This window comes from Leptonychotes weddellii, chromosome 5 (assembly GCF_054177405.1).
Source record: "Leptonychotes weddellii isolate Sample4059 chromosome 5, ASM5417740v2, whole genome shotgun sequence".
In the NCBI taxonomy this organism is placed as follows: Eukaryota; Metazoa; Chordata; class Mammalia; order Carnivora; family Phocidae; genus Leptonychotes; species Leptonychotes weddellii.
Window position 1 is genome coordinate 155,053,737 of NC_138373.1, and position 11,364 is coordinate 155,065,100.

General features: G+C 46.5%; 1 long non-coding RNA gene across 1 annotated transcript in view; it reads right to left on the reverse strand.

The window, feature by feature from the left end:
• The window catches only part of LOC145721928 (uncharacterized), a 36,328-nt gene extending 25,179 nt beyond the window's left edge, over positions 1–11,149 (reverse strand). Inside the window, exon 1 of the long non-coding RNA XR_014145952.1 lies at positions 11,093–11,149. This is a non-coding gene — a long non-coding RNA (uncharacterized LOC145721928). The remainder of the gene's footprint in view (positions 1–11,092) is intronic.
• Between the last annotated feature and the right edge of the window lie 215 nt (positions 11,150–11,364).

Sequence of the window (11,364 nt, forward strand, 5' to 3'; positions counted from 1 at the left end):
TGGATGGATGATGCATGAATGGATGATGGATGATGGATGGATGGATGGTTGGATGGATGGATGGGTGGATAGATGGATGGAAGATGGCTGGCTGGCTGGATGGATAGATGGATAAAAGGATGGATGGATGGATGGATGATGCATGAATGGATGATGGATGATGGATGGATGGATGGTTGGATGGATGGATGATGGATGATGGATGGATGATGGATGGATGGATGGAGAGATGGATAGATGGATGGAAGATGGCTGGCTGGATGGACAGATAGATGGATAAAAGGATGGATGGATGGATGGATGATGCATGAATGGATGATGGATGATGGATGGATGGATGGCTGGATGGATGGATGATGGATGATGGATGGATGATGGATGGATGGATGGATAGATGGATAGATGGATAAATGGATGGATGGATGACAGATGGATGGGTGGATGAATGAATGGATGGATGGATGGATGGATGTAGTATTCATGGGGAAGAAGCTTTAGTAGGCCAAGGGAATCCTTGTACAGATAGGGCAGGAACCTGCAAGAAGAGGCACATAGGCATCTCATTTCCCAGTGGACTCAGTGATCTGCTGTACACCTTCCTGGGGAAAGGAACTGAGACCTGGACAGAGACAGCAGAGCAGAGTGGGAGGGGCAGATGAGCACAGAGTGTATGCCTACTGTTGGCACGGATGGCATGTATAAATTTTCAATGGGTTAAGCGGAGACCAAGAAAGGCAGAAGGCTTGAATTGTACCATTCCCGGGGGCTGCTCCTCAGGTGAGGGGACCTGCAGCCTGAGGATGTGCAGTGAACCACCAAGAGCAGAGGTGAGGAGGTTATGCCAGAGGTGACCCTCCTCATCAGGGAACCATATAGTTCAGAGGCCCCCAAAGCACAGTCCTAATAAGCCCCCATGTGCCCTATAAGAGGGCAGCCTACCATGCCGCCCACAGAGGACACCAGGACACCAGTGAAGGAAAAGAAAGGCATCCTCCCTTTCCTCAGCCCTCATCACAGACCCCAACTACAACCGGGGGGAGAGAAAGAGAAGGGCCAGTGAGTAAGCAGGTCGCGTGCCCCTTACATAGGAAGAAGGGGAGGAGATGGCCAGCTGGGCTGGATCTGAGCTCAAGGTTTAAAACTGAATGGGCCTGTGCTAGACTTGTTTATGACTAAGTGTGACCAGAAAGCCATGAGATCTGCCTAAGAAACCCTTAAGGAATGAAAAGGCAGATTTGCTAGCGCCTGCTTGAGAACCGTGAGAAGAGAAAATCAAACTGCTTCATATTTGTATCCCACTGAGTTCAGATGGCTCAATAAACCGCTAACAGTGGCTGTTATTAGTACTCTATAGTTCTTTGTTTAAAATTCTTTTTATAGCACTTTGAGCTCCAGGAAGGAAAGCTGTGAACCCAAATAAATATGACCACCCAGACGTTAAAGGAGGTGAGAAAAGGCCTAATGTTTCCTCCCAGAAGGCCAGAATTCTCAGTCAGGCTGCAAATAATCCTTCTCTAGGCCCGGCTCCGATGTGGCCCTTCCCGGAGGAAGGCCAAGCTTCTTCACGCCAGCGTGCAACCCGCACAGTAAATTAACTTCGACTGTCCACAGTGCTATCTTATTGGCTCCTGTTAAGCTGTTTTCTGTTCAGTTCCTCCCCGAGAACCAGCCTTCCTTGCCCAGTTTGTAGCAGAAGGGGGTGAGAACGGCATCCTACCCGCCCGCCTGGGGACTGAACCCCAAGGGGAGGGGGCTTCTAGCAGCCTCTATGTCTTGGCTCTGCAGCGAAATGGAAGGGTTCAGCATCCACGGCTGTCAGTCTGGCACCTTTCTGTCACCACGACTACATTCATTTTAAATTTAAGGAGTAAATTTTTAAAATGAAACCACCAAAAAGGATTTTTCTTACAATAAACACATCAATGCTCATTTTCCTTATTATTCTACTTTTGGCTATTTCGTATAAAATCTTTAATTAAAGTTTTTCTTTGAAATTGTCATTATCAACCCAGAAGAAAGAAAGAGGGAAAAAAAGAACAACACAGCTGTGCAGATATGAAGCGCTATTCAGGACTAAATGAACTGGAACGAAGTAAGTAGCTTGACTGTTATGTTCTTACTTTTGGCTCTGTATTCTCCATAGCACAGTCTAGCTTGTCACTTTATATCGATTCCATCTGTTTACACTCTGCAGAGTATTGGCTTCCTACCGTGAACATTTCCTATTTACCAGCTGGTAGAGATGAGCCAAACCAGATAGGAAAAAATTAGACTACATTCAAAACCCCATAAACACAAACTTTCAATTTGGGGACATGTGGGAGGAGCGGCGGCCGGGCATTGCTCACCTTTAACAAAGGCTTCGCCTCTGTGCCCGGGGCTGACGCCTCCTCTCACTGTTCTGGCATTCCCCCCACTGCCCCCTGCGGGCCCAGGACGATGCATGTAGTTATTGAATGCATGCAAATCCTGCCTTTACCATAAATTGAACAAGTTTACACAAAAAGACATCTAAATGAGATCCACGGGAACAGAGAAAAGGGAGCTAAAGAAAGAGCTAAATAAAGCAACCTAAAAGTCAGAGTTGCTACAAGGGAGCAAAAATCCGAAAACTCTGGCTCTGGGTTTCCTTGTAGCCAAGGTGAAGAGGGAAACTTGCTGTCATATGTGCCAGAGGCCATGTCAACCTTCTCCCACATTCGATTTCCATTTTCAAAAGGCTTACCTACAACATATAAAGACTTCCAATAAGAAATCTTAGCTGCCATTGAACTTCTGACCCAGCTATGAGAATAAGGCCTACATCTAAACACCGAGGGCTTTTAACATGTGCCAAATCTAGAAGCAGCATTTCCTGTACCTCCTTTCTTTCTAATCCAGCTCACACTCATAGGATGGGAGCTCCGCCCCAGGCACTACAGGAGGAACTCTGGGGCCCCTGTCACCCTGACCCCAGATCATGCACAGGACAGAGCTACATGCACCCCCTCCCAGGAACTCCATGGTATCCCCGAAACACCTGAGGTGCTTGACAAATGTAGGCTGTTCCTGCTGCTGAGTGACTTCCAAAGCCTAGTCTAGCTGTCCTCCCAGCCACTGTGTCCACGAGACTGCCAAGAGCCATCTCCAAAGCAGCCCCTTCCTCATGGGAAATTGGCACTGAACCACCACCACCCCCACCCCAGCCCCATGCTTTAGGGTTCACACCTGACCTTCAAATAATTCCATCTTTTTCTCCATCCTACCTTCCACAAATGTTCTGTCTCATCCTGCCTTGAGAAACAGAACTCTCCGCAGGATGGTCACAGAGCTTGTCTTGCCACTGCCCTGGCCACATCTCCCCGGCCCCCACCTCCACGTTCTCTTCTTGTGTCAGAGTGCAAACTTGACACCTACCCCACATCTCATCCTCTACTCTGTCCTCACCACACTGAAACCCCATCCACGGCCCAACTCCAGTGCGGGTCTCACCTGTCCCATGCAGTGTTTCCTGGCTACTCCAATTACGGTCAACTTTTCCTACAGAACCATTTGTTCATTCAGTAAATGTTTCCTGAGGTCATATCAAGTGCCAGGATCTGCTCAAGGCACTAAAGTTGTAACAGCAAGTAAGAGAAGGCACCTGCTCCCAGGGAACATGTATCCTAGTGATAAACAAGTAAACGAACAAAAATCTCAGAACATTCAGTGTCAGGGAAAATATGGAATTTTAGATAGGTCAGTCAAAAAAAAAATCTCCATGCTGAGCGCCATAAGCCAGGATGTGTGTCTGATGTTTACTCAGTGGGCCACCGAAAGCCACGGGGCATCTTCACCAGAGGAGTCTGATGAGATCTGACTTGTGTTTTGAACAGATAACTCCGGGTGTCGTGTGGAATAGAGATTGTATGGGGCACGAGGAGGAACAGGAAAAGCAGACCAGGGGTTCCTGACAAAGCACAGGGTTGGGATGACGGTGGCAGTGGGGATGAAGAGATGGATTGGTCCTGAAAACGGTACACGGGATGCAGAAGACGGGACTTGCTGATGGACTGGATGCTGGAGCGGGGCCAGTAAGGAAACACAGGAATCAAGGCTAATCCTAGGTTTCTGCGTGAATGACTCCATGACAATGGTGGAACCATTCACTCCAACACTGGGGTGACCAAGCGAAGAAGGCTGCTGCCCAGGGACGGTGAGGAGGACAGTGGTGAGTCTGGAGCCCAGACAGAGATGTAAGCGTGGAGGCCTTCAGCACGTGGCCCACTCTGTGGCCTTAAGCCAGAGGTGACCGCAAACTATCATTTCCCTGTCCATGGGACAACTCATGTCTTCTCTCCTCCAAATGCAAACTCCAACTCCTGCTTTTTTGAGTAACTTCTATGCCCCGGCACTCTGGTAAGATCGTTTTATATTGATTGTCACCAAGAATCTCAACAAGATTGGAAAAACCTTACACTATTCTTTGCCCATTTCATGGCCGAGGAAACAGGCCCCAAAGGGACTGGCTTGCTCAGGGGCACACACGCGGTGAGGGTTGGCGCTCGATGCACACCCAGCTGGGGAAGCCCAAGTGCTCCAGCCAGCCTCCCCTACGATTTTGACCGAACTACTGAACATGCAATAAGATTTTTAAAGAGAAGATAAACAGTCTGAAATGATACAAATTCTGATATAACTGAGTGTTTGCTTTAGCTTCCTGATGAAGCCTTTAGTAAATTAATAATAGAACAACCAAAAATAGGGCCTGGGGTAGAAGCATTTTCAATATAATTTTTTTCTAAAATGGCAACTGATTATTTTGTTATGTGAAATTCTCTAGATCAAAATGTAAGCACTCCTCTTCATTTAGTTGCACACAGACACGCGAGTAAGAGCTGTGACATTATTAATCACTATATTCAGTTATGATTGATAGGCTTTTCTGCAAGGAGGAAAAAGTGGCTCAGATACAATCTGTCCCAACAGCTCTACGATATGCTAATATTTTCTTCAGATGAAAGAGGAGATGTGTTCAAATACCTGCTATAATAGGCAATTAATACCAAGTGCACCAAAGTAGAGCTGATAAAAGTGGGATTAGGAGAATATTATAAATTAACCAAAAGCTTGTATGTTTTAGTAAATGGCCTCATTTTGAGTTTGACACAGTCTTTTTATTAGGCAAAAAGACTGCATTCCGGTACATTCGTTCATGCTAATGTGGTGTTAGAATGTTAAGGTACGTTTATGAAATGGCTGCGATTCTAATGACTGTTTATTTCTCAAGCAATAATTTTTTAAATCTCTTTTTTAGGAAAATCCACCTATTTAAGAAAATGAATCTAAGCCATCACTTGTGTCTCTTCCGTGTGAAGACATTACAGACCATGTGAGCAGCTTAGTACCTCTCATTATTTACTAATTGCTTCTGAAATGACCAATGCTGCATCTATACAACTCCAAGGCACCAGGGTAATCCCATAAAAACTTGTGTCAGATCACTTGGTGTCCAACAGACACACTAGTCACGGCTGACTGGGTGGACCAGATGTTCCGACATCATGGTGCCCAGGCTTAAAAAAGCATCCCTGATTGGGGCGGTGACGTGGTACGAGAGCAAACAGCCTGGGGCTCTGGATGTGTCTATTTTTTTTCCTTTTTTTTTTATGTCTTTAACTGAATTTTACATTCTTGGATTCTTGTCTTCAGTTAAGAACAGTTCTTTTGTATGTAGGGGTGGCGGGGAAGGGTCATGGCTGTTCTACAAGTACACTGCGCTCTTACGTAGGTCAGTACAGCTTCTGGCCTCTCGGTAATTCCCTGCGCATGGCTCACAATGAGCGTTCACCCCACCTCAAGGAGCAGGATGAGCTTTTCTAGCACTTCCACCTTACCCTCGCATGGGGAGTTGACAAAAGACAAACCGAGTACCTAGACCAAAGCTTGGTGAGCCCAGCAACGCGTGGAGCTTTGTTTTGGTCCTTTTTTTCCTGGCAGATTCTCCACCTGAAGAACATGAAGAACCCAAGTCTTAGGCCTCAGCCCCTGCTGCGGGAGGAAGCTGGGGACCTGCAGGACAGGGAGGGAGCATAAAAGCCCGAGGACGTGGGAAGGAGTGTGAGAGGGCAGGATGTCAGAGCAAGGAAGAGGAGGAAAACTCCCAAATGCCCATTTCAAGTAGATGCTACATGGATGCAAAGATGACTCTGTGGTCCAAACAAAAAAGTCCATTCATGTGTACGGTGGAGGTGTGACTTCTCTGTGATGGACCAGGTCCACCTGCAGGCGTAACAAAGTCACATTTGCTAAATGCAAGGGGAGCATCAATACCTTCCCTACAGGAGCCCTCCAGGAGGCAGGGTGGCACTGGCTGAGGGCAAGGACTCGGGAGCCAAGCTGCCAAGGCAGGAATTGCAGCTTCTCCACCTGCCAGCTGTGTGCCCTTGGTCAAAATGCTCACCCTCTGTTCTAGATTCCTCCATATCAACGTGGCATAAGGATGGTACCTGCCTTGAGGGGTTCTCCTGGAAATTAATCATTTAACACAGTAAAACACTTAGAGCAGCTCCTAGTAAGTGCTCAGTCAGGGCTATTATTTATAGAGCTGACAAAATCCAAAAAATTACAGTGTCCACAGGATTAAGGCCAGGGGTATCCTTTCAGTGGGAGGCCGAAGCAGATGCTGGTGGCCTCCTTCTGCAAATCCACTCACCCCCTACTCCCTTCTTCTTCTAACAAAACCCTCCATTTTCCATTTTGTTTAGATATCTACCCTCTGGCGGCCCTGGAGGGAGTGAAGCCACCACACCAGGAAGTAATCAGGGTTGGTTCAGGCTGCTCATGGTGACCAATACCATTGCCAATGATTGATTTGGGTATGGGACATTTTTCTTGGCTGTGAGTCAGGAGAAAAGTCTCCCCATGTTTATAGAGTCATATTGGAAGAAATAGCATCTGGAAAAAAACTTGACATCACAATACCTGCATGTCAAGCCTGAATGGTGGCAATATCCTGGTGACCAGAGGAGACATGAGTTAGCTGATCCTGCATCTGCACTCCCTCCTGACTTCTCAGGTGAGATGAGAAGTGCTATCCTGTCTCAGTGAGCTCAGTTGGGGGGTTTCTATTTCTCTCGGGGCAGAGCAACCAAACACCTTCATGGCGTAAGTGGGGCCACCTGGTAGCAGGTAAAGCCTACCACCGGAGGGGTTTCAGTAATGCCAGACAATGGGCTTCACTCACTAACAGATGGAGGAAGGGACTAACATTTACTGAGCGTCTATGGTAAGCCAAGGGCTTTGTGTCTATTATTCTCATTCATTCTTGTAACTACCCTGATTGCTTGTTGTCTCCACTTTAGAGATGAGGAAAGTCAGAATAGTGAGACATCTAAGGCCCCCAGTAGGAGCTGCAGGGGCTGGATTTCAGCCAGGTGTGCCTGATTCCCACTAAATGCCTCTGCTTCCCAAGGAGACTGTGAGAGCAGAGAAGGTGAAGACCAGAGAGCTCAAGGACCTGTCAAGCAGATGCCAAGTCATGGCACAGAAGAGAAGCAAAGGAAAGCACATATCTGTGACCAAGTGAAAAGCAAGGGCCAAGGGGATGAGCCTAAGTAAGGCAAGCACGGACTCAAAGTGCCTACTCAGTGGGACCCAGTGCAGAGCCAACTAGGGACCGGGACAAGCTGGAGCCAAAGGAAGATGCCTCGAGGACTACCTGGGCTCACAGAGCCCCACAGGATCAGACAGCAACCTCTTCATGTGAAGCCATGGATCATAATCACCACAGGTTGGGAGAGATGGGACCTGGAGACCATCCAGGCTGGCCCCCGCCCCATGACTGACAGAGAAAACCAGGCTCAGAGAGCCCAAGGGTTCAACTGGATAATGAGTGGGGATGTGAACCTACGTTGGAGGGTCTACGTGCATGTGAGGAAGGGAAAGGCCAAGGAATCAGCCATCAGATCAAGTTCCCTGCAGAGGAAAACGATTAGGAAGCATGAGCACTGGGGTTTGGTAGGTTTGGGGTGCCAAATGTTAGTTATTTGTTAGTTTAGGAAGGCTAGACCACACATACATTTAGCAAAGTCTGGCTCCCAAAATTCAGAGACATTTGCATGCATTCTTGGCTCTAGCAAACCATGTGGACTTATATTTAAAACAAAATAATGAGCATTCTTCCATTCCCAAACTGTATAGATCACCCAGCAATGACAACATATGTCTAAAGAGAGCCTTCCTTTAATAGCTCCCAGGTATCCGTCCCAGTCTCCAACACTCGTGTGTGGACTATTTGCAGGACAAGAGCCTTAACTGGAAATACGCTACTACACACACAGCAAACAGGTGAGTATATTTGATTTGTTCTATTTATTTTGGGAGTGGGTGGGAAGGGATGAGATTCACTGGTGTTCCTACCGATCCTTCAAAGGAAGCTGCAGTAATAATCATTCTAGTGATTGCTGGCAATGTCCAGCTGTTCCAGGTGCTTTGTACTGCATATTATTAAGCCACATGACAGCACTTCTGTTAACTAGGATGAAACAAGAAGTTACTCAAATCAGAGGGCTAAAAGCTATCAACAGAAGCGAGGAAAGGAAGGGACAGAAGCAGGGAAGGAATGTGTTTTGTTTGCAGAACCAACCGTTCCATCCAAGGAGACGCCCAACTAGGTGTTTCACCCGAGAGCCCCCTGCTAGGTATGTCTTGCCTGACAGCCCTTTATGTGAGCCAGTTTGAGCTGGACTGGAGCCGAGGACCTAAGCAGACGCCCCCCTGAGTGGTCCTGAAGTTACCTTTAGCTCATTTTAACACTAAGATCCCCTCCTGTGGGCAGAGTTTTCCGCCATTTTTTTTTTTTTTGAACATCTGATGTATGCGCTAGCATGTTGACACACTAGGCATGTGCAATTTAGCCAAAAGTGCCTAAGCGAGCTCCCTGCCCCTGACCTCAATACACAGAATAAAAGCTTCCTGTAGGAACCCCTCAGGGAGACAGTGAGTAGCCAGCTATCTCCGTGTCTCCTTACTTTTAACAGGTAACACCAAGTTCTTTGCTTTCAACAAAGGCTGTGTTCAATGTGATGCACCCCAAGCAGCGAACCCCTTGAGTTTGGTTATACTTCCAGGTGGGTGTTATTATCCCCACTAATGGATGAAGAAACCCAGTGACAAGGACTTGTCAAGGCCACCAGGCTGGTAAAGGGCAAAGCTCTGAGATGGAAACCCAGATCTGACCTGGTCCCATTAAAAAGAAAGCTCCAGGCTCTCAGTACAGTCACTTGTCTGCAGCATGGCAAACCAAGACTTAATTGAAGTTTCAGCTTCTCCAGGACTGGAATTTTAATCCAACCAATCTGGAATTTGCTGGTCAGCACCGATGAGGTCATCTCATCACGTGAGCCCTCTCTATTCCCCCCTCCAAAGGAAGATGAGGTAATCCACCTAATAAGACCCTTTGTCCTTCCCCCCTCCCCCCATCGAGGGAAGGTGACCTGGCTTGAAACTCCTTTCTTTCCTTCTGCTAACAACTTCTTGCCCAGCCTCCCTTCCTATAAAATCCTTCCTCTTTGTACAGCTCCTTGCACCTCCCCTCTACTTCGCTTCATGGGATGCTGCTCAATTCATGAATTGCTTAATAAAGCCAATTAGGTCTTCAAATTTACTCAGCTGAGTTTTTTTTTTTTAACAGTCCCAAGGTCAGTCTTGTCTACTCCACCTGCCTGCCCAGAGTCGGGGTCCCAGGTAGAACTGGGGCTGCAGGTGACGCTCGCCAGAATGCATGGCAGAGAACCCCACTAAATCTGGGATTTAGTGCTTCCTCAATCACCCTCCTCAGCCTTTTCCCCAGAAGTTGCTTGAAAGCTGCACTGTGTAAGCCCACTGATTAACTCACTCCTAACCAGTGGGAGGGCTTCCCCCATGGATAGGATGAGAGGGAGGGGGCTGGGATAAAAGAGGAGTTAGATGAAGGGATGGTTAGTGGTGGAGTTCCCTTGTAGCTTTCCTCATGGTAGCCTTCTTGTTGGTAATTTACAATCCCAGCCTAACTGGGGACAATTACAAACCCAACCACACTCACTGAAATGCTGCATTATTGATCCACGATGGTGTTTATGTGGATACGATGATTGTCATAAACGGTTGAATTTCCCAGGAGTATTTCATGATTAACACAGTTTAGAAAGAGACAAATTAAAGATGTACCCTAAATAATATCAATCACATTACATATTTCTTACAGCATAACACATGAACCACAATAGAAGAAGCAAATTACACCAGGGTTCTTACTAACATATAGTGAAACCAGATTTTTAGGAATATATAATGCTAAAAAAGTATCACATTAAGACGAATTTTCTGGTGTTAATGGCGTCAGCCAGGGAAATTTAGACAAACATTTTGTGGATTTCTGGCTATTTTTTATTTTGAAATGTATGAAAATCTCAGAAGAGTTCAAAAAGGAAAGAAAATTTGACACATTTCAAACCAACATATTGAATCGAGTAAATTGAATCATGATTCTCAGACTGCTCGTTAACTGACAGGCTCAAATGCATTTTTAAAAGGGGTCTGATTCCAACCCCCGAAAGCCACGAGTATCTCCCCCCCTCCCTAGCTGTGGGTGATGATGTCTAACCATAATCAGCAAAGAGGGACAAGGCTATGTGCTCCTCTTCTAAACACATGCAGTAGCTTCTGTGGCTAAATTACTCAATACTTAAATATACATCACTCTGAGTTTTCCCGGTTATTTTTACCATGCTGCTCTCGATTGGCACTTACTGCTGAAAAGCAGAAGTTTTCTCCTTCTTAAGAGATCCTCTGCTTCAGTCTTAGACAAACCCAGAAAGGGCAGCCCTACTACTAGGGATCTAAAGTTAATACAAAAGCCATTAATATTCCAGGACTTCTGTTGGTGTCATTCATCCAGAGAGACAACAGGCGAGCCAGTGCAAGTCGTCTGAATACAAGCTTTCACACGGGCTTGTTACAGGATCTATTCGTCAGCCAGCTTTGACGGGAGAGCACAGACGACAAGATGTGGCTCATTCTGCTTCATCTACCTCTGCTAATAATCACTTCTGACGCAGGGGGTGGGGGGAGAATTTTAAAAGATCTCTATTACCTTTTCTCCTATTTGGGTCTCAAGTTCTCTTACTGTCCGACTGCAACTCATTTCCTTCTCCCCTGCTCTTAAAAAGAAAAATAAAAACTTTTCGTTAAAATGTTTTAACCTAATAAATGCTTACGTAGGACATGCAGAGATCAAAATGATAACGATTTCTAAATTATGTTTTCTAACGCAAGGTATCTCTTAGGCACTGCCGTCTGCCGGCAGCGTGGACTTGGGCCAAGTCCTTAGCTTCTCCGTGCCTCCGTTTCCTCGTCCATAAAATG